At 36.4% G+C, this 26,996-nt stretch overlaps 1 protein-coding gene and 1 pseudogene across 5 annotated transcripts in view; one reads left to right on the top strand and one right to left on the bottom strand.

Annotated features, from left to right (window-relative positions):
* PTPN4 (protein tyrosine phosphatase non-receptor type 4) overlaps positions 1-26,996 on the top strand; it is a 230,079-nt gene that overhangs the window by 50,118 nt on the left and 152,965 nt on the right. The gene's annotated exons all lie outside the window — the stretch shown is intronic.
* On the bottom strand, positions 4,769-7,836 carry LOC116636898 (annotated as a pseudogene).

The following is a 26,996-nucleotide window of genomic DNA, read 5'->3' on the forward strand; positions in this document are numbered from 1 at the left end:
TGTGGGTTGTTCATATACCCATTTAATGATAGTAATTATTGAGTACCCAGTATATATTATGGGAAAAAATAATTGTGAAAGTAGCTGTAAACCATTAAGTTTTGGGGAGATATGTTGGATTCTGTTTAGAAAGGTACTGCAGATCAGTCTTCATATGCCCTGGAACTTATATATAGGCTTTTTTTGTGCATGATATATATTGTACAGTGCATAGATCTTCAGTATAAAACTCAATGAATGTTTTCATATGTATGTATCTGTGGAACTACCACAAGATTAAGTCATTGAATACTTCCCTCATCAAAAACAAAACAAAACAAAACAGATTCTTTTGTGCCCCTCTAAGTATTTCCTGCTTCTATTGTATTTCCTTTATTAGCTTTTTTGGGTTAATCTTTTCATATCAGACATTTAGTGATTACCTTAGAAATTGCAAAATGTGTCTTTACTTAGCAAAGTCTACCTTTGCTACTTCTAGCATGTTCCCCCTCAAATACAAAAACCTTAAAACAGTTTAAATCCATTTACCCACTTCCTACTTTTTTGCTATTATTATGTATTTTAACATCCTCCTCATATGTTATAAATCCTGTAAGACATTGGTTTTATTGCTTTAAACAATCAGTAGTCTGTTATATTTGTCTTTATATCTATACTCTCTGCAGTTATTCATTTCTTATATATCCATGCTTCCATCTAGAATCATCTTCCTTCATCCTAAAGAACTTCTTTTATTATTTTTTTAAATAAGGTCTGTTTGTGACAGATTCTTTCAACTTTTATTATTCCTCATGTTCTGGGGGATATTTTTGCTGAGTATAGAATTCTGTGTTGATAGGTTTTTTTCCTTCGGTAGTTTGAAGATGCCACTTCATTGGCTTTCATATTTCTCTTGAGAAGCCATCTTTCATTTTTACTGTGTTCTACTGAAGGACAAGAGAGAGGTCCTTTCCTCCTTTGTTTTTAAGATTTTTCTCTTTCTTTGATTTTTTTTAGTCCCCTGTTTGTAATGTAGGTATATATGGTTTTGTATGTGTGTGTTTATCCTGCTTGGTATTTACTGACCTCCTTGAATCTGTAGGTTGGTATTTTAGAACATTTGAAAAGTTCTCATCCTTCACTGATTCAGATATTGCCTCTGACCTATTTTCTCTTCTTTCCTTCTGTATGCCAGTTACATATATATTAGATTGTTTGATTGCATCCCACATCTAACATATGTTCTATTTTGCTTATAATTTTTTTCTGTCCTTTGAATAGCTATTAATCTGTCTTTGCATGTGCTAATTTTGTGGGTTTTTTTCCCTGTGCTTATTCTGCTATTAAACCTATTCAAGGAGTTCCTCTATTTCACATATTTTGCAGTTCTAGAATATCTGTGTGATCATTTTCAGACTCTAATTCTCTAGTGATGAAATATATCCTATTTTAATCTATTCTCTATATTCTGACTGTGTTGTCTTTAATATGTAGTCATAGTTATTTTAAAGCTCTTATATAAGACCAATATGTAGATCACTCCTATGTCTGTTTTTGTTGACTGTTTTGTTTCTTGATTATCAAACACTTTTCCTGCTTCACGTATCTACTAATTTTGCATTGTATGATGGATATTGTGAGTGTAATGTGGAGTAGTGGACAGCAGACTGGCCCATGGGCCAAATCCAGCCTGGTGGCTATTGTGTGGCCCATGAGCTAAGAATGGTTTTTACTTTTTTAAAGGTTTGGTTGTTGTTTTAAGAGAATGTGCAGTGGAGACTGTGACCCTCAAAATGTAAAAATATTTACTTTCTGGCTCTTTACTAGAAAGGTTTGCTGACCCCTGTTATAGAAGCTCTGGATTGTTATCTTCCTCTAAGTAAAATTGCATTTTATTCTGGCAGGCAGTTAAATTGCCAGTGGGTCACTTTGATTCTCTGAAGTTTAGTTTTAGGCTTTGTTAAGGTAAGTCTGTTTCAACTGTGTTTTTATTCCTAGGGCTTGGATTATCTAGGGTCTCACCTAAACACCTGTGGTATTCATCAAGGTCTCTCTCCTCTGACTAGTTTGTACTTCATTTATTCAAAACTGTGCAAGCTCTGAAATCTTTGTTTAGCTAACAGCCTCCCAATAGCTGTTCTCTTCTAGGCTTCTAGGAGTCTAACCCTGTGCATGCACAGCCTAGGAGGCAGATGACAACCGGAGGGGATTTTTTTTCTTTTTTAAGATTCATTTATTTATTTGAGAGAGAGGGAGAGAGAAACTAAGCAGACTCCATGCTCTGTGGAGAGCCCAACATGGGGCTCCATCTCACAACCCTGAGCTGAAACCAAGTCTGACACTTAACTGACTGTGCCACGCAGGTGCCCCCCAGATGGGAATTTTTATATAGATTTTTGTAACTTTTTTTTTTTTTTCTGGTTCTTTCCTCTCTAATAATCTGCCCCCCAATCCAGCTACCGTAGCAGTCCCAAGCAGTAATTGTAGTCTTCTCCTCCAGCGGGACTGCTACACTGTTTGGGCTCTCTTTCTCTACACCATGATTTGGGAAATGCCCTTATGGAGAAAGCCAGTGTGAATATGGGATTTGATTTATCTGCTTCTCTTCTATCAAGGATCATAGTGCTGTGGTGGTTATTGTCTAAGGCCTGCAAATAGGCTTTTTTGTTTTTTTCATTTTTTGTATATTTGGTCCAGCTTTTATAGATGTTTATAGCAGGAGGGTATCCCAACATTAGCTACTCCGTCATGGCAAGAACTGAAAATCCTGATTGTTTTAAAATGTGAAAATATATCTCATTATATAATAGTGGATTTTGATATGAAATAGTTAACATATTTGCTGGCTGTGTTCTTTGTCCAATATTCAGTTGAGCCAAATAGAAAAACTCAGATCTCAGTTAATAATGGTAAATAATAATGGTGAATGTATGCACTCTATAAAATCAAGTTAGTCTGAGATATATTGATTTGGTGACAGGGATAAAATGGCACTTGCTTTCCAAAGATGAAGCCCTAGGCATGTGGGCCATTGGGTTTGTTATTTTAGAAGATTTCAACTCAAGTCATCTGCCACATTTGAGAAGCACCTTAACCCTACTTGGTCTGGGCTCACCTATTATCAGAGAAACTTTGTTTGGCGATCAGTTCTTCATTATTTAACTATCTTATGTTTGTTGTTTATATATCCAGCATCTTCAAATTAATTCTTAAATATTTTAGCCCACACTGTTCATCTCTTAACTACCATACTAACAGTGTATATGGAGTACAGACCTGGTAACACACTATTTTATTATCACACACTTATATTATAACTTATAACACACTTATCTCATATTCTTTGAGGGAATAATCATTTAAGTGTTTTTGCCATTATACTGTTTCTTTTTTTTTTTTTTTTTTGGTATTGTACTGAATGTAAGTCTGTTTGTCTAGGCCACAGGTTACCGTGAGTAATTTGATGAAACTAGGTGGTTAGCTTGGGGTCTACTTCTTCTCTTTTGCTCTGTGTGCCTTTCCTGAAGTTGAATAGCATGCCCTTCTCAGCTACTTGAGTCCTGTTCTTTGAGAAAGGATATATGTCATAGCTCTGTTTCTGTGCTAAAACTTGAAAACATGCTTTCAGTATTCATTGGAATGGTGTTGGTGACCATAGAGGTGTAGTTGTTACCATATAGGTAAGCTACATGACTCCTTCTCTGATGCACCACTACCTATCCCCTTGACCTGGGTAATTCTTTGTTCTGAGTCTCCTGTGAAACCAAGAATCCCCTGGAGGAATCCTTGATTCCCAGTATGACCCTCTGCCCAGGGGTTGGTGTGGGTTGGTGTTGGTGGATGGCCTTTGCTGATCACAATACTGTAGAAAAGAACTTGCTTCTCATCTCTGTACCCATTTTGAATGTTATTCCTAACTCAAAATTAGATAGTTTAGTATCTATATATTAGAAATTTGGTTATGTATTAAAGGTAGCATCCATTTAGTCTTATTTGAGTCTTTGTCCTTATTTAACACTCTTTTCTAAAATAAGACTTAATTATGCTTCCAAAATAAAACAACCCTGGACTTGCATATATGCATGCATTGCATGTACAGTATAGCAAATTGCTCACTTTCAGAAATATTTACTTATCCTGAAACTCTTTTCTCCTATTTGTGAATTTGGTTTGGTAATATGTTTTCCTCTTAAATACTTTTCCTAGTAACTGGATTTATGACTTTTTTCATTCACCTTCTGAATTCTACACATAATTTTTAATGTAACTTGTTTAGTTTCCACCAAGAAAAGCAACAGCTGTAATATGTGATGAATCAGTAATACTCTTATGACAAACATTTCTCTGAATGTGCAGACACTTCCTTTTGATGCTTCCTTTGATTTGTTTATAATAAACTTCAGTGCTTATAGTGCTTTTCACTGTTCCTTTTGCAGTTCTTTAATTTTTTCCCATGTTAAAGAAATCTGGAAGTAAATAGGCAATTAAGTTTAGTAGTAGGTTAATTTACAATGTTGGATTCACTGCATATTTTTTGGTATCACATAATTTGAATTACTGTGAAGTGACTTTCATTTTTCCTCATCAAGCATAACTTGAGGGGCACCTGGGTGGTTCAGTCAGTTAAGTGTCCAACTCTTGATTTTGGCTCAGGTCATGATTTCAGGGTCATGAGATCAAGCCCTGTGTTGGGCTCTGCACTCGGTGTGGTGTCGGCTTGAGATTCTTTCTCACTTCCTCTCCTTCCCTGTGTCTGCTTCTCTCCCTGCTCGCACTCGCTCTCTTTCTCTCTCTCAAATAAATAAATAAAATCTTAAGAGAAAAAGAATAACTTGAATGGAACTGTGCTAGTTCTACAAAGAACTACATAGATCTGGTCCTGGATTGTATCTATTAGACTACCTCACACAGATTATTTAAACATACAGTGGTGTCAAAATTAAGATTAAGCACTATGAATGATTGATAAAGGAAGTTGTGATGTAGGGAGGTAGTATAGTATAATGAGAAATGCATGGGCCTTGGAATTCAAAAGGCTGGATTTGTATCCTGGACCTATCAAATACTTGCTCTGTGGCATTGTCCCACTTACTTGACCTTTATGTATATATAATTTCCTTATATATAAGGTGGAAATAATATCATCTGTTAAGGTTATCAGGGTTAAATGAATGTATATAAAGCAGCCAATAAGGATTCTATTAAGGCACTTTAGAAATGTAACATCCCTTCCTGCCCTTTATCTTCTTTTCCCTCCTTCCTCTTTAGTTACCCAGAGTCAGCCAAAGTGCAAAGTTTAGGGGCACAGTGACCACCCAACTGCCCTTACTTTTGCCATCAGTTGCACGTTTGGGAGATTTCTAAAACCACCCTGAGTTTCAGTAATTTGTTAGAAGGATTCACAGAACTCATTGAGAGCTGTTATACTCATGGATATAGTTTATTACAGGGAAAGGATACAGATTAAGATCATCCAAGGGAAGAGATGGATTGGGCAGAGTCTAGGAGGAGTCAAAACCAAGAACTTCAAGTCCTCTCAGCCATGGAGTCATAGAAGATGTTACCTTCTCCTGGCCATCTTGTGTGACAGTACACACAGACTGTTTCCAACCAGGGAGTCTTCCCCAAGCCTTTTGTATTTTTACTGGGACTTGATCACATACTCCCTGCCTAACTGACCCAACGTCTAACCTCTTCCAGAGGTCAGGCTAATATTCTTAGTCTCCAGTTCCTCTGGAGGTTAGAACTGATGTGATATGGCCCAAAGCCCCATCATAAATCATGTTGTTAGACTGTCAGGTGACCAAGGCACCAGGAAAATAGACATTCCTGTCAAGTAGAACATTCCAAGGGTCTAGAGATCACCTCCCATTAGTGAAGGGCAAAGGCCAGACTTCTGTTTGAAAAAGATCATTTCTTCATGTTAGTGCTATATTTTTGTAGTAGCTGATTAAATTAGTAGTTAATATCTTGGTTAAGATTAATTTTTATCTTATTGGTAACATACAATTTTAAAAAGTTTTTCAAAGCCAATCAGGGCAAAGCATATAATGAAAGCTTAATGACATGCTCCCACCGTCTTATTTATTTATTTTTCCAGTTTCCAAAGGCTTTATTGGTAGGTATGTTTTAGAAAAGAAAGATTGATTCTGTTACTTTCAAGTCAGTGGATTGAAGAGCTGTGTCTGGGGACACATCAGGTGGTGCCAAAGGGGACTGATGCTTTAGTTACCTTTTATTCATAGATACATCAAAAGTACAAGACTTGTAGTCAACCAGTTCTTCAGGGTTAAACCATAGGCTGGTTTCTTTCTCTGTACTTTTTACTGAATCGCTGCCATGAATGTTGTTCCTGCCAACTTGAATGCAGAAGTCCCGATTGGTGCCTGGCTTAGAATCTGCTGAGTTGGTCTCCCCAAGCATCACTCGCCTTGTCTTCACCACTTTCAGTCCCACCCAGACCATGGCCACAACTGGCCTGGAGCTCATGTACTTCACCACCCCTGGGAAGAATGGGTGGTCCTTCAGGTCAATGTAGTGCTGCTTCAGGAGTTCCTCAGAGGCTGTAGGAGCTTCATGGCCATGAGGTGGAACCTCTTCTGCTCGAAGTGCTTGATGATCTCACTCACCAGGGCGTACTACACACTATCCAGCTTGATGGCAATAACCATACGCTCTTGATCGACCATGGCCAGGATGCTGGCTATGTGCTCCTGCTTGATGGGGCTGGAATCCACTCCCACTCTTTTAGTACTAGTTTCCAAATACCTTTGGAGTTGTATTTTAGGCATTTACTCCCATTTTTCTGTGCTGGTTTATGTTTTTTATTTTGGACATAATTACTATGTTTTTTACCACTCTTTCCCCAGTCTCTTTTGGACATTATTTATACTCACTTCCTATTATGCAAGATGAGGATTTAATATTTAGTCCATTTTACATCTTCACACCCCCCTTCCTAAATTTTTTGTCATAATTTTTAGTTAAATCTGTGTATCTATCTATCCCTCTGTCTACTATTTTTCTGTCTTATATTTATCAGAATTACATTTCTAATAAAAGAAACTGGAAATAACAGTAACTTAAAGAAGCTAAAAGTTCATTTTTCTTTCACATAAAAGAATTCTAGAGATTGACGGTCCAGGAATACGATAGCAACTTCACAGTTACCAAGGAGTCAGGCTCCCTGACTTTGCTGTCCTTTGCTTCCCTGAGAGCATGGCTATATACATAAGATCACTTCATGATCCAAGAAAGCTGTTAGAACTCTAACACACTTGTCAGCTTTTAGGTAGGTGGCAGTGTTACCCAAAACTGGGTTTGCCTCTTGGTGGTTATTGAACTAAAAGACACAACTAAGTCAAAGAATAGGAAAAGAAAGGCTTTTACTTGCAGTAAGTAGAGGAGAACACTGGGGATCTTTCCCAAAGCAGTTTTTCCTGAACAACAAAACTGAGGAAGTTTTAAGCTAAGGGTGTGCACATATTCATGAAGGGGCTTACACAATGGGGAATACAGTATGGACGGGGGGAAGAAGTCATCTCAGGGTGACTGAGTCCAGGTCAAAGTCATGAGGGCCGGCAATCATCGGTTCTCTGGCTTCATTTGGTCCATATCTGAGTGCTCAGAGAGGTTTAGATCTTGCAGAGATAACTCAAGGATGTATTTCAGGTCAATCTTAACTTTTGAATTGGCACTGGGAGTTTTACCATTGATTTATTACCCCTGATATGATTAGGTTATATCCTGTCCTGATAGTGGCTCTTTGCTCTTACACCCTTTTACAAGATGGCTGGGAGCCTAAAATGACTTTTCTTATGTCAAGAAAGTTCTGTCTCTTTTTTTTTTTTTTAAGATTTTATTTATTTGACAGAGACACAGCGAGAGAGGGAACACAAGCAGGGGGAGTGGAGAGGGAGAAACAGACTTCCCGCGGAGCAGGGAGCCTGATGTGGGGCTCGATCCCAGGACCCTGGGATCATGACCTGAGCCGAAGGCAGACACTTAACGACTGAGCCACCCAGGCGCCCCTGTCTCTCTTTATTTTTCCAGGAATCCCTAACTCTTTCTGCTTATAGTAGAGGAAAATGGAGAAGCAGAAAGGGCACATGCCAGTTTTCTTCCCCAATCTTAAGGAGGGTTGCTTATAAATTCTACCCTATAGCTTCTAGTTATCTTAATGGCCAAAATTTAGTCACATGCCCTCATTGGGGCTGCAAGGCTGGGTATTTTATTTTGTTTTATTTTATTTTTTTAAAGTAGACTCCATGCCAGTGTGGGGCTTGAACTCATGACCGTGAGATCAAGAGTCACATGCTCTACTGACTGAGCCATCCAGGCACCCCACTGCTGAGTTTTTTAGATATTGTTGCTACTCCAAACAGTATTGGAGTTTTATTTTAAAGAAATGAGAGAAAATGGGTATGATGTGAGCAGTTGGCGGGTTTTGCCTTAATTGGTGTCATTGTTTACTTTTTTATGATTATGCAAGTTAATTTACTGGAAAGCCAAGCAGTATATTTTGATTATATTTTGTTTTTCCTAGAATAATTCATTGCCTCTTTTTAAAAATATGCTTAGTTTTCTTCCTGTAGCTTTTAGCTTTTGTGTTTTCAAATTATAGGCATACCTCATTTTATCACACTTTGATTTGTTGTACTTTGCTGATACTGTATTTTTTTTTTTTTTTTTTTTACAAATTGAAGATTTGTTGCGACTGTGTTGAGCAAGTCTGTTGGCCCCATTTTTCCAACAGCATTGGCTCACTTTGCGTCACATTTTGGTAATTCTTGAAATATTTCAAACCTTTTCATTATTATTATATTTGTTATGGTGATCTTTGATGTACTATTGTAATTGTTTTGGGGTGCCATGAACTACATCTGTATAAGGCGGTGAACTTAATTGATTAAATGTGTGTGTTCTAACTGTTCCACTGACGATTTGTTCCCTTGTCTTTTTTCTTTTTCCCTTTCCTTGGGCCTCACTATTCCCTGAAACATAAGAATATTGAAATTAGGACATTAATTACCCTACAGTGGCCTCTGCATGTTAAGTGAAAGGGAGAGTCGCATGTTTCTCATTTTATTCATTTATTTTTTAGAGAGAGACTGTGCATGCGTGAGTGTGGGAGCAGGGGGAGGGGCAGAGGGAGAGAATCTTAAATCAGGCTGCACGCCCAGCATGAGATAGGCTGAAAGCTTGGTCTTCTGTACCAGTTAGTCAGGTTGTGAATGCACAGGAAAATTCTTTAAGGAAATTAAAAGAGCTACTCCAGTGAACACACAAATGATAAGAAAATGAAATATACCCTTATTGCTGGTAAGGAGAAAGTTTGAGTGGTCTGGATAGAAGATCAGACTGGGCACAACATTCCTTTAAACCAAAACCTAATCCAGAGCAAAGCCCTAACTCTTTTGAGTTCTATGAAGGCTAGGAGAGGTGAGGAAGCTGTAGAAGAAGAGTGTGAAGCTAGCAGAGGCAGTGTCATGAGATTTAAGGAAGGAGGCCATTTCCATAATGTAAAGGTGCAAGGTGAAGCAGCCAGTGCTGATGTAGAAGCTGCAGCCAGTTATTCCAGAAGATCTAGCTACTCAATGAAAGTACAGCTACACTAAACAACAGATTTTCAATGTAGACAAAACAGCCTTCTTTTGGAAGAAGATACCATCTAGGATTTTTACAGCTAGAGAGAAGTGAGTTCCTGGCTTCAAAGCTTCAGTGGACACGCTAACTCTCTTGCTAGGGGCTAATGCAGCTCATGACTAAGTTGAAGCCAGTGCTCACTGGTCATTCAAAAAAATCTCAGGCCCTTAAGAATTATGCTAAATCTACTCTGCCTGTGATCCATAGATGGAAAAACAAAGCCTGGATTATAGCACATTTGTTTACAACATGGTTTAGTGAATATTTTAAGCCCATTATTGAGACCTGCTCAGAGAAAAAGATGTCTTTCAAAATTACTGCTCACTGACAATGTGCCTGGTCACGCTCTGATGGAGATGTAATGCTGGCTTCATAGAGTGAGTTTGGAAGTATTCCTTCTGCTTCTACCCTCTGAAAGGAATTGTAGAGAATTGATAGGATTTTTTCTTACCAAATATTTGGTATAATTCACCAGTGAACCCGTCTGGATCTGATGCTCTCTGCTTTGGAAGGTTACTAATTTGCCTTAACATTTTAAGCAGTAAATTGCTAATTCTTTTTCCTTAGTAAGAATAACAAAAATGGATGATTGTTTACAATGAAATTTGAAATTACCTCCTTGTATTTGCATTCAAATCAAGTGTTTATTTTTTCAGTTTACCTCCCCTTCCCATTTCTATTTTATGTGTTTTTTGCCAGTATAACAAGAGTGATCTTACTTACTTTGTCATCAAGGATCTAATATTGCAGTCTAATCATTCTATAATGTGTATGTATATCAAAGCATCTCATTGTACTCCTTAAATATATACAATTTTATTTGTCAATTATAGTTTAATAAATGTTGAAAAATAAAAAAATAGATACCACAACCTTTCCTCAGCCCTCATTCTTCTACTTCAAACTGCTTCCTCAAAGCTTATCATCTAGTTGAGAAATTAACTAGCTTCTTGAGGCTTACTGTGTTTGACTTCTAACAGTTGTTAAAACTGTTACTTCTTCTTTTAAGGAAAGCTCTCCTATCTCTGATCACATTCTCTGTCTTAATCAGTTTTGTACATATTGATGTTCCTTTAGGATTTAATATTGTTTTTTGTGTCTTCCATTCTTTCCTGGTTTCTGAAGACTCTAATATTTATTATCTCCAGTCCTATTACCTTTCCTCAAGTCAAACTCTGTGTCTGCTAAAGATTCTAGAGGTATTCATGATGTTTTAAAACCACGTCCAGAAAATCTTTGAAATTTCTTCTACCATAAGAGGGGGTCGATATTCCCTGTAGTTGAAACTTGCTGGGCCTTAGTGACCCTCCTGCACCATAGAATCCATTGGAAGAAATGTTATAGAACTTCTCAGTTGAGGTTAGAAAAGACCATTCAGCCTCTGCTGGTGTTTTATAGTACACCCATTCTAGGAGAGCTTTCAGGTACCATGTAAGAAGTCTGGTTATCCTGAGGCCACCCTGTGGAGATTCTATGAAGACACCACATGGAGAGAACACATAGATGCCTAGGGAATTCCAGTTTGTCTTCCAAGGCAAGACATTAGCCATCTGAATGAGGAGGCTCTGAGATGACACCAGTTTCAACTTTCATGTTACTGTAGCCACATGAGATTCATTGAGCGAGACCTACCTACCTGAGCCCAGTGAAATCCCAGAATCCTTAGTAAAATAAATTATTGTTATTGTTTTAACCCACTGTTTTGATATGATTTGTTAGTCATCAGTACATAACCAGAATATTGTTTCATATTCAGCATATTCAAAAACAGTTGTCATCTCCCCATCTAATCATATTCTTTGTTTCTCCTTGATTAGTGCCCTCATCACCTACTACATAACATTTTGGGTCCATTTTAACTTCTGTTCAAACCTTTTGCCCATTTAAAAAAATCTTTTTAAAGATTTCTTTGGTGTGGGGTGCATGGGTGGCGCAGTTGGTTAAATGTCTGTCTTCGCTCATCCTGGGATCGAGCCCCAAGTCTGGCTTCCTGCTCAGCTGGGAGCCTGCTTCTCCCTCTTCCCCCAGTTCGTGCTCTCTCTCAAATAAATAAATAAAATCTTTAAAAAAAAGATTTCTTTACTGTGATAAAAATAGATAACATGAAGTTTACTATTTTAACATTTTTAAGGGTACAATTTAGTGGTATTAAATATATTCATAATGTTGTATAACCATCACCACTATCCATTTCCAAAACTTTTTCATCATCCCAAACAGAAACTCTGTTAGACTTATACCTAAGTAGTTAATTTTTTTTGCTGTTGTATATTGTAATCTTTTCTTAAATTAAGATTTCTAATTCATTGCTAGTATATAGATACAGAATTGATGCTGTAACGTGCAACTTAACTCCTTTGTTAGTTCTAAGAGATTTTTTGTAGATTGCGTGAAATTTTTTACGTCTGAATTAAAATTGTTTTTTCAATCTGTATGCCTTTTTCATTTTCTTATCTTGCTGCAGTGACTATAATAAATGAATAGGAGTGGTAAGAGTGGAAATTTTTGTCATTTTTCTGATTTCGGAATAGAGCATTTAGTCTTTTACCATTAAATATGTTGATGGCTATAGTTATTTTGTAGATGCTCCTTATCAGCTTAAGGAATTTCTCGTCTATGCGTAGCTTACCAAAAGTGACCAAGTTTATATCATGACTGGATATTGAGTTTTGTCCAATGTTTTCTTCTTTGTGATCATTGGTTTTTCTTCAGTTAACGTGGTAAGTTTCAGTGATGAATTTTGATTGTTGAACCAACCTTAAATTCCTGATCTAAATACTGCTTGGTTATGATGCATTATCCTTTTTATATATTGCTGGATTTGGTTTGCTAATATGTTGTTGAGAATTTTTGTGTCCGTGCTGAGGGAGATGTTGGTATGTATTCTTACATTCTCATAATGTTTTGATGTATTTTTTGTATGTGTTTTTGGTATCAGGTTAATGCTAGTCTCACAAAATGAGTTGGGAAATGTTTCTTCCTCTTCTCTTTTCTGGAGAAGATTATGTAGAATTGTTACTTCTTCCTTAAATGTTTGGTGGAATTTGTCACTGAAATCATCTGTTCCTGGTAGTTTTCCTTTTGAAATGTCTTAAACTACAAATTAAACTACATTTTAATAGATTTAGGACTGTTCAAATTATTTAGTTCTTTTCTTGAGTTGAGTTTTAATAATCTGTGTCTTTTAAGAAATTAGTTCATTTAATTTAAGTTGTCAACGTTATGAGCATGAAGTTGTTTGTTGTGTTTCTTTATTCTCTGTAGGAGCTGTATTGATTGCCTATCTTTTATTTCTGGTATTAGTAATTTGGGTGTTCTCTTTTTATCTTCCTCTTTCACTCTGGCTAAAAGGTTATCAAATTTATTGATTTTTAAAAATTAACTAGTTCTGCGTTTCATTGAATTCGGTCAGTTGTTTATCTCTTCAATTTCATTGATTTCTAGTATTTTCTTCCTTCTTTCATGTTGGTTTTATTTACTCTTTTAATTTTTCAAGGAAGAAGCATGTAGATTATTATTTTGAAATACTTTGTTTTCTAATATAAGCATTTAATGCTATAAATATCTCTGCAAGCACTGATATAGCTGTACATCCTACCAAGTATCATATGTTGTATTTTCATATTCATTCAGTTCAAAATATTTTAAAATTTCTCTTGATAATTCTTTGTCCTATGGGTTATTTACATGTATGTCAGATTACAGATATTTGAGGATTTTTCAATCCCCTTTCTCTTATTAATTTCTATTTTAATTCCATTATGTCTAGTGAATGTGCTTTGTATGATTTCAGTTCTTTTAAATTTGATAAGGTTCGCTTTTGTCAGGTTTATTTTAAATTTTGTAAGGTTTATGGCATATTTTGGTGAATGGTATAGCCCTTGGAAAAAAAGTGCATTCTGCTCTTTTTGTGTGGAGAGGTCTATAAATGTCAGTAAGGTTATTGATTCATAGTGTTTTTACATCCTTGCTGATTTCTGTCTTTCCTTTGCTCTATCAGTTTTTCAAGGAGGAATGTTAAAGTCTTCAACTATAATTTTATGATTGAACATTTGTGTATTGATTATGTTAGTTTCACCTCATGTAGTTTCACCTCTCTTATTGTATTACCCGTTTATGATTGTTATTTCTTCTTGGTGAGTTGACTCTTTTATCATTGTGTAATGTCCGTCTTTATCCCTGGTCATTTTCTTTCTTCTGACACCTACCCTGTCCGATTGTACACTTCATCTTCCATTTGAGTAGTGTTTGCATATTCTCTTTTCATGTGTGTACATTTTTATATTAAAGTGGAAATCTAGTAGGCAGTGTATAATCAGGTCTTCTTTAAAAATACAGTCTGACAGTTAACGTCTTTTAATTTAAATGTAATGAAATTATTGAATTCATTCAATTTAGTCCTTCCATTTTTAAGTTTTTTTGTTTGTCCCTTCTGTTTTTTGTTTCTTCTTCCTTTCTTGCTGTCTTTGGATTATTTCAATATTTTTAGTATTCAATTTTGGTGTATCTTTTTTCTTTATTTGTTGTTTTTTCAAGGTTGCTGTATGGATTATAATATATATACCTACTTGTTACAATGTATTTAGATTTCATGTTTTACGGGGTGCCTGGGTGGCTCAGTCAGTTAAGCATCTGCCTTTGGCTCAGGGCATGATCCTAGTGTCCTGGGATCTAGTCCCTCATTGGGCTCCTTGCTCAGTGGGCAGCCTGCTTCTTCCTCTGCCTGCCACTCCCCCTGCTTGTACTCTCTTTCTCTCTCTCTCTCTCTCTCTCTGACAAATAAATAAAATCTTTAAAAAAAAAATAAAAATAATTTAAAACAATGGGACGCCTGGGTGGCTCAGTCGGTTAAGATTTCATGTTTTACTACTTCAAGTAAAACTGTACAGTTCCATCCATACAGTTCCCTATTCCCTCTCCCTTTTTTGGTTATGGTTGTCATATGTATTAATTTTACATAGAATGAAATCTCCCAAACATGCTTAAGTTTTACTTTCAACAGTAATGCATATTTTATATAATTTATTTTATTTTTAATTTGAGAGAGAGAGAGAGGGAGAGCACAAGCAGGGGGAGTGGCAGACGCAGAGGGAGAGGGAGAAGCAGACTTCCCACTGAGCAGTAAGCCTGATGTGGGGCTCGATCCCAGGATCCCGGGATCAGGACCTGAACTGAAGGCAGATGCTTAACCAACTGAGCCACCCAGGTGCCCCTATAATGTAGTAGGAGAAAATAGTTTTTGATATTTACCATTCCTTTTGCTTGAAGTTTCAGATTTTCTTGTAGTTTCATTTCAGTTAAGTGAAGAATTTCTTAAGTTCTCTTAATTTTCCTTTGTGTGACAATGTTTTGAGTTGTCTTATACTTGAAGAATATTTTCAGTGGATATAGATTTCTAGGTTGATAGCTCATTTTTCTCAGTACTTTATGTAGTTTAGCTGTTTTGTGACTTCCATTGTTTGTTTGTTTGTTTGTTTTTAAGATTTTATTTGTTTGACAGTACACAAGCAGGGGGAGCGGCAGAGGAAGAGGGAGAAGCAGGCCCTCTGCTGAGCAGGGAGCCTGATGAGGGGCTTGATCCCAGGACCCCAGGATCATGACCTGAGCTGAAGGCAGACTCTTAACTGCCTGAGCCACCCAGGTGCCCCACTTCCATAGATCCAAACTCTGCAGTCATTCAAATTATTGTTTCCCTATATGAAATGCATATTTTAAAAATATTCCCTCCTTTAAAATTTTTTAAAAATTGAGTTTAGCTTTCAGCATTTTGATTTTGATGGATCTGGCCTTGGTTTTATTTAACTGAGATTTTCTAATCTTTAAATTTATCCATTTCTTTGAACAAATTAGGATACTTTTCAGTCGTTACTTTTTCAAATATTTTTCTCGTCTTCTTCAGGAACTCTGGTAATGTGAATTTTAAATTTTGTCCTGAGTCTGTTCATTTTTTATGAAAACTTTCTCTTTTTTTCAGATTTGATGTTACTCATCACCTTTAAATTGACTTTCCAGTTATATATATATGTGTGTGTGTATCTGTATGTATATATTTTTTTCTTGAATTTCTGTATATTCTTTCATTTTAAGAGTGTACACTTTTCTTACTCATGAAGGATGTCTGTATTATGCATGTTCAAGTCTTTGCCTGATAATTCCAGCATCTGAATCATCTCAAAGTATTCATCAATTGACTGTCTTTTATCTTGAAAATTGTTTAGGGATGCCTGAGTGGCTCAGTCGGTTAAGCGTCTGCCTTCGGCTCAGGTCATGATCCCAGGGTCCTGGGATCAAGCCCTACGTCAGCGGGGAGTCTGCTTCTCCCCCTCCCCCTCCCCCTGCCCATGCTCCCTCTCTCTCTCACTCACTCTCTTTCAAATAAATAAATAAAATCTTCAAAAAAAAAAAAATTGTTTAGATTTTCCTGGTTCTTAGTGTACCAGGTAATTTTTTTATTGTATCCTGGACATTTTGAAATCTTACGAGACTCTGTGTCCTGTTAGAAATTTTGTTGTTATTTTAGTGGGAGATTAACCCAGTACTCAAATTCTTCTCCTTTTAGGGGGTAGTGGTTCCAACATGAATTCAGTTCCAAAGCCTATGATCTTTGGGTCTGACGTTGCATGCAGCATTGGAGGGCTAGTTTGAGGCTGACGCTATAGCTCAGTTCTCAGTCACTGCTGTGGTTCTTTGTGTGTATTCGGCACATGCACAGCTTTGGCAGGAGCCCAGGACTTATGCTGATTTATATTCTCCTATACTTTGCAGGCTTTTCTCCACGTTTTCTGGCTTCTGGTAGCCACTTTTCATAATTAACTCTGGCCAGAAGGTTGCGGTTCTTTTCTGTGTGGTGCAGTCCTTCTGTGTTGGGCAGTCCTGTAGGATTGCCTTAGAGTGTAGTGCTGAGAGAAAAGTGAAGTATAAAAAACAAACAAGCAGAGATTACTCCCTACTCTTTTTGAAACCTTTTTTTCTGGTTCTTCTATGCAGAGATGGGTGTTCTCTTGGGAGTTTTAGTCCCCACAGTATCATCACCATGGCCATGCCATTACATGACTGGGGCTGTCCCTGGGGCAAAGCTGGTAGAGAGGAAAAATGTGTCCCCCTCACACACTCTTCAGTTCACAGGGCTCCTTCTTTGGTTCTCTTATCAGAAAATTGGGCTTCCCTTTTCTCTTTTGCTGCCCATGCCTCCTGTGCAGTTACCTAATTCAGCCCCATCTTTGAGTCAAAGCTTTAAGTAAAGAAAATTAAAGAAAGGGGAACAAAAGAAAACCTGGCAAGTTCACCATACCTCAGATTGTGATTTTGCCTCTCCACTCTGCCTGCTGTAATTTACTTTGTGGATCACTCATATAATTGCTTTATATATTTTTATCTCGAGTCTTTAGTTGTAATCAGTGAGAAAATTTAGCTTCTAGTGTGCTTATTTCATGTTGGTCTGCACCAGAAATTGAATATAAATCTTTTCTTAGCTATATTATACTAGAGCAAGTTTTTCTTTGGTAGTTGTATAGGATCTTTCCTACTTTCATACTTGTTTCTATAAAGTGACACTTGACTGACTCTCAGCTTCTCATCTGTAGAAATTTTCCTGCTTGTCAATATGTTCTCTTGCTTAACGTAGATACCTCATGAATATGCTTTTACTTTTTATTGTTTAAATAATATTTAGGATATGTTTCTTTAGGAACAGGTTTCTTTTATATATCCAAATTAATATTTTATTGGATAATTTTACTGAATATGGCTCTCTTCTTAGTTGTAGCTTTGTACTAATATCTGTCAGATAATAGTAATCTTTCATAATCATGCTGTATTATTTCCTTGGAGCTTTCACATCTGTTTTTGGTTCTTTTTGTCAATAACAATGTGGTATGACAATTTTCTCTTTTTCACAGAGAATTCAAACCCAGGGAGTTTGTGCCTTGCTCATAGCTACAGGCCAAGTAAGTGGTAGATGCAATCCTGGCCCTCTGACTCTTGAAACTGATGCTTTTATCTTCCTCACCATCTGCTATCAGTTGACTGGTCTGTTTCTTCTCTGTATCTTCTGATCAGTGACACAGATTAAAAATATGTTAAAAGTTGTGGTCACAAAAGATTGGAAATAAGTAGTCCATGGTGCTCTTTTTCTTATATTTTTGTATGCATAGGAATTTAATGGTGGGTTCTTAAGGAAGGCTTATTAGAAATTTATATTGCTACCTCCATACATCAATTTCATAGGTCTGTTTTGGGGCTCAGAAGCCTGTATCTTACAAGAGTACACAAGATGATTTGGATGTATGTAGTCTCTGTCTTTATAGAAAAATACAGTTGGGAGGGACTGAAGCCTGCCTTGGCCTCATTAACATTCTATAATTAGCCATTATTTATAGAGGACATTTTCCTGTTTATTCATTGGATATACTAAATGGGACATAGTCACAATCCATGTTAGATCCCAGCTGTATTATATTTAATGTTCTCACTCATAGAGTAGGTTTTCTGTTTAATATTTTTCTAAAAATGAATGAGAAACTAATCTATAGTTTTATAAGTGTCTTTAGGAAGAGGTTTTGAGCCCGTGTACATCTACAGTGATAATTCTCAAATGGGGCTGATTTTGTACCTTCTTCCCCACCCCCCGGCCAGGGACATTTGGCAATGTCAAAACATTCTGGTTGTCACAGTTGGGTAGGAGCTACTGGCATCTAGTGGGTAGAAATCAGGGATGCAGCTAAACATTCTGTAATACATGGGACGCGCCCCCCCCCCCCAGGAATTATTTGACATAAAATGTCATCAGTGCCAAAGTTGGTTGAGAAACTGTGCTCTAAAGTTAGTGTTAAATGAAAATTTTTTGACTAATACATTTATTTTTTGAAAGAATCTTCTTATAGTTGCAGTTTTCTACCAGTTGGGTATTCTTACTTTTGAAAGATAAGAGTCAAGAGATTTTGTTTTGCCCCTTAGCACACCCCCATACACAGACATTTCTTCTTAAGTTGATCGTTTGCATTGTGCATTTGCATGTTAATAACACTGGAAAAATGAGAATGACCAAATTAAGACAGACCAGTGCACAGATCTCTCATCTCTCTGTGAAAAAATCTATTTTAGTTCACCTTTAAAGGAAAGCAAAGAAGGAGAGCAGGATGTTTTAGGGACTAATTTTGAAATAGGGGCTTCCTACTATGCAAAGAGTAAAATTTGCAAGTTTTGAGTGCATCAGCAAGAAATACATTAGATGGGACACCTGGGTGGCTCAGTTGGTTAAACGTCTGCCTTCGGCTCAGGTCATGATCCCAGGGTCCAGGAATCGAGTCTCACATCGGGCTCCCTGCTCAGCGGGGAGCCTGCTTCTCCCTCTGCCTCCTGCTCTCCCTGCTTGTGCTCTCTCGCTCTCTGACAAATAAATAAAAAATCTTCAAAAGAAAAAAAAATACGTTAGAGTCCCCACTGGGCCACTTTACTTGCTAATTTTCCTTGGTAAAACAGAAAATTTTCCTAGTCTAAATGAGTATAAATTGGTGTTTCATTGAGGGTTTTGGTAGTCATGAGGAGCAGAAGTAACTTTTTATTTGAAATATAACATATACAATAAAAATCAAATGTTAGGGGCACCTAGCTGGCTCAGTCAGTAGAGCATGTAGCTCTTGATCTTGGGGTCGTGATTTTAAGCCCCACATTTGACGTGGAGCCTACTTAAAAAAAATCTAAATGTAAGATTGGTAAGAATTACAAAGTGAAATCTTCTGTGAAGCCACCATTGGATTAAGATATAGAATATTACCAATATGTTAGAAGCATCCCTTGTACTTCCTTCTTGTTATTTTTCACTACTTGCCCAAAGTGGTCACCAGACTGACAGATTAGTTTTGTTTGTTTTTTACTGTTATTAGAATAAATCATTTGAAATTGCTGTTTTTGTAAGTCAGTGTCAGCAGTTTCATATATAGTTCAACCTAACTACCCTCCCCCCTTTTCTGTATACTATTCCATTTCTGGTAGCTATTCTCCAAAACTGGCCCCCCAGTGGACTATACCTCTTAGAATTCACACTGTTGCAGAATTCCTCACCCCTGAATTTTGCCTGGTCTATGTGATTCATTTTTGTCTATGGCAGTAAAGAGACTCTTTGTGACTACCAGTAACATGAAGCCTTCCACCTTCTAGTTGGGTCTCTTAGGACTCACACTCTTGGAACAGTCTCAAAATCCAGCTGTCATGCTGTGAGAAGTCTATACCATATGGAGAGGCCATATATGTAGGCTCTCTCGTTAACAGTCCCAGCTGATATTTTAGCCAACAGTCAGTACCAGTTGCCAACAATGTGCGTGAGCCATTTTGTACATCACGGTACTGTCAAACTTCAGCTGAATTTATTAGCTGCTGTCTAACTGGAACCACAAGTAAGAACCAAAGCTGGGCCCATCAACCCACAGAAGCATGAGAGGTATTAATACTTCTTAAAAAATATTTTGGTGTGTTTGCCATAAAACAAAAGATAGTGAGATATCATTGTACAAGTATACCAGAATTCATCCAATCCATTGTTTTTGGACCCTTGGTTTGTTTACACTGTGGGGCTACCATGAGTACTGCAGCTCTAAACAATTCTTACACATATATATATTCATGAATATATATACCTACTTCTGTTGGGCAAATATCTAAGAGTGGAAAAGCTGGGTCAGATACTGTGAAACAGTTTTCCAGAGTGGTTGTATTTGCATGTACACTTCCATCAGCAGTTTTTGAGAGTTACATGTGTTCTACATCCTCACCAACACTTGGTATTTTTATTATTATTATTATTTTTTTACCATTTTTTTAAATTTAAATTCAGTTAATTGACATATAGTGTACTATAAGCCTCAAAGGTAGAGTTCAGTGATTCATCAGTCTTATATAACACCCAGTGCTCATTACATTACAACATTTGATACTTTTACATTTTAGCCATTTTGATGCTTGTGTTGTAGTATTGTGGTTTTACCTTCCACTAATTAATTTTTTCAGCATTTAAAAAAATAACACCAATCTCACTCTTCCAATGAATAAAAAGAGAAGTAACAGTTCACAACTCATTTTGCAAAACCAGCATAACTTTCATATTAACAGCTAATTAGATTATTATATAATAAAGGAGTATTATAGACTAATATGAACAAAATTTGCAAAATTTCCAGACAAATTATTAACAAATTAAAACTATATATGCATATACAAAAATACTCTTTATGTGTTTATACCAAGTTAGGTTAATTTCGAGAATGTAAACTATAAAGGAAAAAAATCCATGTGATCAATTCCCCAATGTATTAAAAAACAAAAACTCAGTGCACTAGAAATAGCAAAGAATTTCCGTAAACTGCTAAAAGATATTTACAAATACCTAAGGCATACGTCGTACCTAGAAATGAAATACTGAAAGTTTTCCCCTAACACTGGAAACAAGACAAGAATGTTCACCATCTACCACTTTATTGTGCTTTGGTGGTGGTGTTTCCCATATAATTATTGATCATTTACATTTCCGGTTTTTAACCTCACTCTTTCTATGGTTTGCCAGTAATTTTGTTGACTTTTGCTAAAATCTCCTGCGTGGGAAATATTTGTGAATTCCTCTTTGTAGGACCTGTCAACTTTATACTGTGTATGCTTTAACAGCTTTATTGAGATATACTTCCATGTTTAAAGTGTACAGTTCATCTTTTTTTATTGTACAATTCAGTGGGTTTTGGTATATTGCAGTATTAATTTTTGAATATTGTAATATATATACCATAAAATTGACCACTTTAACCATTTTTGAGTATACAGTTCATTTGCATTGATTACAGTCACACTGCTTTGCAGTCATTACCACTGTTTCCAAAACTTTTTCATCACTCCAAACAGAAACCCTGTAACCATTAAGCAGTAACTTCCCATTTTCCCCTGACACCAGATCTGTGGATTTGCCTATTCTAGATATCTAAGTGGAATCATATAATATCTGTTCTTTTATGTATGGCTTGTTTCATTTAGCATAATGTTTCAAGATTCCATGTAGCATGTATCAGAACTCATTTTTATTCTTGAAAAATGTTCCATTGTATAGATATACCACATTTTGTATGTCCGTTCAACTGTTGATGGACACTTGGGTTGTTTTCACCTTCCACCTCTTGTGAATAATGCTGCAATGAATATTAGCATACAAGTATCTATTCAAGTCCCTGTTTTCAATTCCGTGGGGTATATACCCAGGAATGTAAATGCTGGATCATGCGATAATTTTTTTAGCTTTTGAGGAACTGCAAAATTGTTTTCCATAGTGGCTGCACTGTTTCACATTCCGACCAACAATGTGTAAGAGCTCCAATTTCTCCATGTATTTGCCAACACTTGTTATTTTCCACTTTTTAAAAAAATTATAGCTATCTTAGTAGGTATGAGGTGGTATTTGTTTTTTTATTGTGGCTTACACTGTATTTTTGGAACTACTCTATTTGGTGCATAGAAGTTAAGAATTGGTATATTGTTTTGGCAAATTGCACCTTTTATCGTTACATAATATAATGATTTTCTTGATACTTAGCAATGTTTTTAAAAATCTATATTATTTGATATAAGAAAGAAACCTATCAGGTTTCTTTGATTGGTATTTGCTTTCTGTATTTTTTTCCTGTCTTTTTTAATTTTTTCATGAGTTTACTGGCCTTTTGTATATCTTTGTAGAAATGTCTATTCAAATTCCATGCTCATTTTATAATTATTTGCCTTTTTATATATTCTTTATATATTCTAGATTCATGTCACTCATCAGATAAATGATTTACAAATATTTTCTCTCTTGCTGTGGGTTGTCTTTTCATTTTCTTAGTGGTATCCTTTTTTGAAACACAGAAGTTTTTATCTTTAATGAATTACAATTTCTTTTTTGCTTTTGTCACGTGCTTTTGGTGTCCTATCTAAAATACCATTTCCTTTGCCGTGGTCACAAAGATTTACTCCTGTTTTTTTCCGAGTCTTTTATAGTTGTAACTATTAATTTTACGCCTTTGGTCCACTTAGAGTTCACTTTTTATATGGCGAGAGGTAGGGATCCAATTTCATTCTTTTGCATGTAGATATCCATTTGTCCCAGCACCATTTTTTAAATTAAGTTTTTTTTTTTTCTTCTTTTTTTTTTTTTTTTGCCCATTAATGCTTGTAGCAGCTTTATTCGTAATTACCAAAAATATTGGTTTATTTATTTATTTATTTTTTTTTATATTTTTATTTATTTATTTGACAGAGAGAGACACAGCGAGAGAGGGAACACAAGCAGGGAGAGTGGGAGAGGGAGAAGCAGGCTTCCCGCGGAGCAGGAAGCCCGATGCGGGGCTCGATCCCAGGACCCCGGGATCATGACCTGAGCCGAAGGCAGACGCTTAACCGACTGAGCCACCCAGGCGCCCCTGGTTTATTTTTTTTTATTTTTATTTTTTTAAATTTTTTATTGTTATGTTAATCCCCATACATTACATCATTAGTTTTAGATATAGTGTTAAATTAAGTTTTTAATTTCAGTCTAGTTAACATACAGTGTTATATTAGTTTCATGTGTACAACATAGTGATTCAGCAATTCTGTACATTCCCAGGTGCTCATCACAATAAGAGTACTCTTAATCCCCATCATCTGTTTCACTCCCCACCCCCCACCCACCTCCCCTCTGGTAACCATCAGTTTGTTCTCTATAGTTAAGAGTCTGTTTCTTGGTTTGTGCCTCTCTCTTTCTTTTTCCCCTTTGCTCATTTGTTTTGTTTCTTAAATTCTGCATATGAGTGAAATCACACATTATTTGTCTTTTTCTGACTTATTTCACTTAGTATTATACGCTCTGGCACCATGCATGTTGTTGCACATGGCAAGATTTCATTCCTTTTTCTGGCTGAATAATATTCCTGTGTGTGTGTGTGTGTGTGTGTGTGTGTGTGTGTGTGTGTGTACACACCACCTCTTCTTTATCCATTGACTTATCAGTGGACACTTGGACTGCTTCCATAATTTGGCTATGTAAATAATGCTGCAATAAATATAGGGGTGCATGTATCCTTTTTGAGAGAGAGAGCAGGAGAGAGTGTTTTTTTAATTTTAGCTATGATTTGCATTCAAATGATGAGTGATGTTGAGAATCTTTTCACATGTCTGTTGGCCATCTGTATGTCTTTTGAGAAATGCCTATTCACATCTTTCGCCAATATTTTAATTGGATTATTTTGGCTATTGAGTTGTATCATTTTTTAAAATATTTTGGATACTAACCCTTTATCGGATATGTCATTTGCAAATACAGCCTCCCATTCAGTAGGTTGCCTTTTAGTTTTGTTGATTGTTTCCTTTGCTGTGCAGAAGCTTTTTATTTTGATGTAGTCCTAATAGTTTATTTTAGCTTTTATTTCCTTGTCTCAGGAGACATATCTAGAAAAATGTTGCTACGGCTGATGTCAGAGAAATTACTGCCTGTCCTCTCAGGATTTTTATGGTTTCAGGTCACATATTTAGGTCTTTAATCCATTTTTTAAAATATTTTATATTTATTTATTTGAGAGAGAGCAAGCAAGAGCAGGGAGTGGGGCAGAGGGGGAGGGAGAAGCAGGCTCCCTGCTGAGCAGGGAGCTCAATGTGGGGCTCAATCACAGGACCCTGGGATCATGACCTGAGCCAAAGGCAGACACTTAACCGACTGAGCCACCCAGGCGTCCCTCTTTAATCCATTTTGAGTTTATTTTTGTGTATGGTGTAAGAGTGTGAAAGGACAAAATCATTCCCATTTGAGTTGTCTTGACACCCTTGTAACAAACCAGTCCACAGTAAATGTAAGACTTTATTTCTGGACTCTCAGTTTTATATTCTCTTCTATTCCAGTGTCTCCCCTTATATGAACACAATATTGTCTTGATTCCATAGTTTCATAATAAGTTTTGAAACTGAGAAATGTATCTTAACATTTGTTTTTCTTTATCAATATTGTTTTAGTTACACATTTAGGACTTTTGTATCCCGGTAGTGGATTAACTCTTGTCATTCTAAAATGTCTGCTTTGTCTCTGGTAAATTTTTTTTTCTCATAAGTCTATTTTATCTGATATTAATGTGGACACTCATCCTTTCTTTTTTTTTTTTTTTTTTTTTTTTTTTAATTTATTTATTTGAGAGTCTCATCCTTTCTTTTGATTAATGTTTACATCTTATATCTTTTCCATCATTTACTTTCAACCTAACAAACCTTTATATTTGGAGTTTCTTGGAGACAGCATATAGTTAGGTCATATATTTTATATTTTCTCTGCCTGCCAATCTCTGTTTGAGTCCCGGTTGAAAATTGCTTTTTTTCCAGAGAAGACTTTTATGTGCTTTTGCCAGTGAGTTGGGGGTACCATCATCCCAGGATCTCTTGTATTTTTTCACTTGGGGTTCTTAGACCACATTGTAGGATGAATTCTGACCAGGTAGGCAAGTTGTACTTTTACTTTTCAATTTCTTGTATTTTTCTGTGCCATTCTGCATGGTATGATTGTTGTTGTTGTTATTTACTTTTACCAGTATAAAGTTTGTGGGTCTCTTGTATTTCCAGCCTGCATGGACCCTGGTATCACTTTTCATTCCCATCTGTTCCTTTGGTTAAATTAGAAGCTAGAAAGCATAAGGGCTGGAAACTGACTTTAGTATTTTTGAATAGCTAGGCTTCCTGATTTCACTTTGTTTTGGATGGTTGTTTCTGCCTTTTTTAAAAATACTAGCTCAGTAACAGATTAGAGTGGTTATCCTTGTCTTAATCCTTATCTTGGAAAAGCTTTTCAACATTGAGTATGATGTTAGTCGTGGGTTTTTCATATGTAGCCTTTATTATGTATGTTTCTTCTATGCCCACTTAATGTTGAGACTTTCTATCATAAGTAGATGTTGAATTTTGTCAAGTGCTTTTTCTGCATCTACTGAGATGCCCATATGATTTTCATCCTTTGTTGATGTGGTGCATCACTTTGATTGATTTACAGGTGTTGAATTATTCTTGCATCCCTGTAATAAATCCCATTTTAGTCCTGGTTATGATCCTTTTTTTTTTTTAAGATTTTTAAATTTTTTATTAGAGAGAGAGTACAAGCAGGGGGAGCGGCAGGCAGAGGGAGAGGGAGAAGCAGGCTCCCCGCTCAGCAGGGAGCCCGACGTGGGGCTCCATCCCAGGACCCCAGGATCATGACCTGAGCAGAAGGCAGACGCTTAACCCGTCTGAGCCACCCAGGCGCCCCCGATCCTTTTAATATATTGTTGAATTCAGTTTGCTGATACCTTCTGTTGAGGAATTTTGCATCTGTGTTCATCAAGGATATCAACATGTTTGTTTTGTTTGTTTTGGTGGTGTCTTTGTCTCATTTTGGTTTTGGGAAATCTGGCTCCATAAAATGATTTTGGAAGCATTCCTTCCTCTTCATTTTTTTGAATAATTTGAGAAGGCTAGGTACTGACTTTTTAAAGTTTCGTAGAATTCATCTCTGAAGCCATCTGGTCATGGTATTAGGGTTTTAGGAGTTTTTAAATTACAGATTTAATTTCAATACTTGTAATTAGTCTATTCAAATTTTTTATTTCTTTGTGATTCAATCTTTGTAAGTCATTGTTTCTAGGAATTTATCCATTTCTTCTAGGTTTTACAATTTGTTGGCATACTTGTTCGTAGTAGTCTGGTTATCCTTTTTATTCCTACAGGGTAAATTGTAACTTAATCATTCGGGCCCTCTTTTTTTTTTTTTTTTTTTTTTGCATGGGTCTCATTAGAGATTTATATCTTTTCAAAGAGCCTGTTAGTTTCATTGATCTTTTCTATTGTTTTTTGAAGTCTCTGTTTCATTTTTCTTTCTTTCTTTCTTTCTTTCTTTTTTTCTTTCTTTCTCTCTCTCTCTCTTTCTTCTTTCTTTCTTTCTTTCAAGATTTTATTTATTTGAGAGAGAGAGCGCAAGAGAGCGCACAAGGAGGGTATAGGGGCAGAGGGAGAGGAGAGGGAGAATCAGGCTTCCTGCTGAGCAGGGAGCCCAATGCGGGACTCACCCCAGGACCCTGGGATCATGACCTGAGTGGAAGGCAGATGCTTAAGGACTGAGCCCACCCAGGCGCCTGTTTCATTTATTTCTGCTCTGATCTTTACTATTTCCTTCCTTCTGCTAACTTTTTGAGCTTTCTTTGTTCTTCTTTTTCTGGTTCATTTAGGTGTAAGATTAAATTGTGTATCTGGGATTTTTCTTGTTTCTTTAGGTAGGCCTTTATCACTATCAACTTTCCTCTTAGAACTGTTTTTGCTGCATCCCATGGATTTTTGAAAGTTATGTTTCCATTTTCATTTGTCTCAAGGTATTTTTT

Source organism: Phoca vitulina, unplaced genomic scaffold (assembly GCF_004348235.1).
Source record: "Phoca vitulina isolate PV1807 unplaced genomic scaffold, GSC_HSeal_1.0 scaffold1, whole genome shotgun sequence".
NCBI classification, from domain to species: domain Eukaryota; kingdom Metazoa; phylum Chordata; class Mammalia; order Carnivora; family Phocidae; genus Phoca; species Phoca vitulina.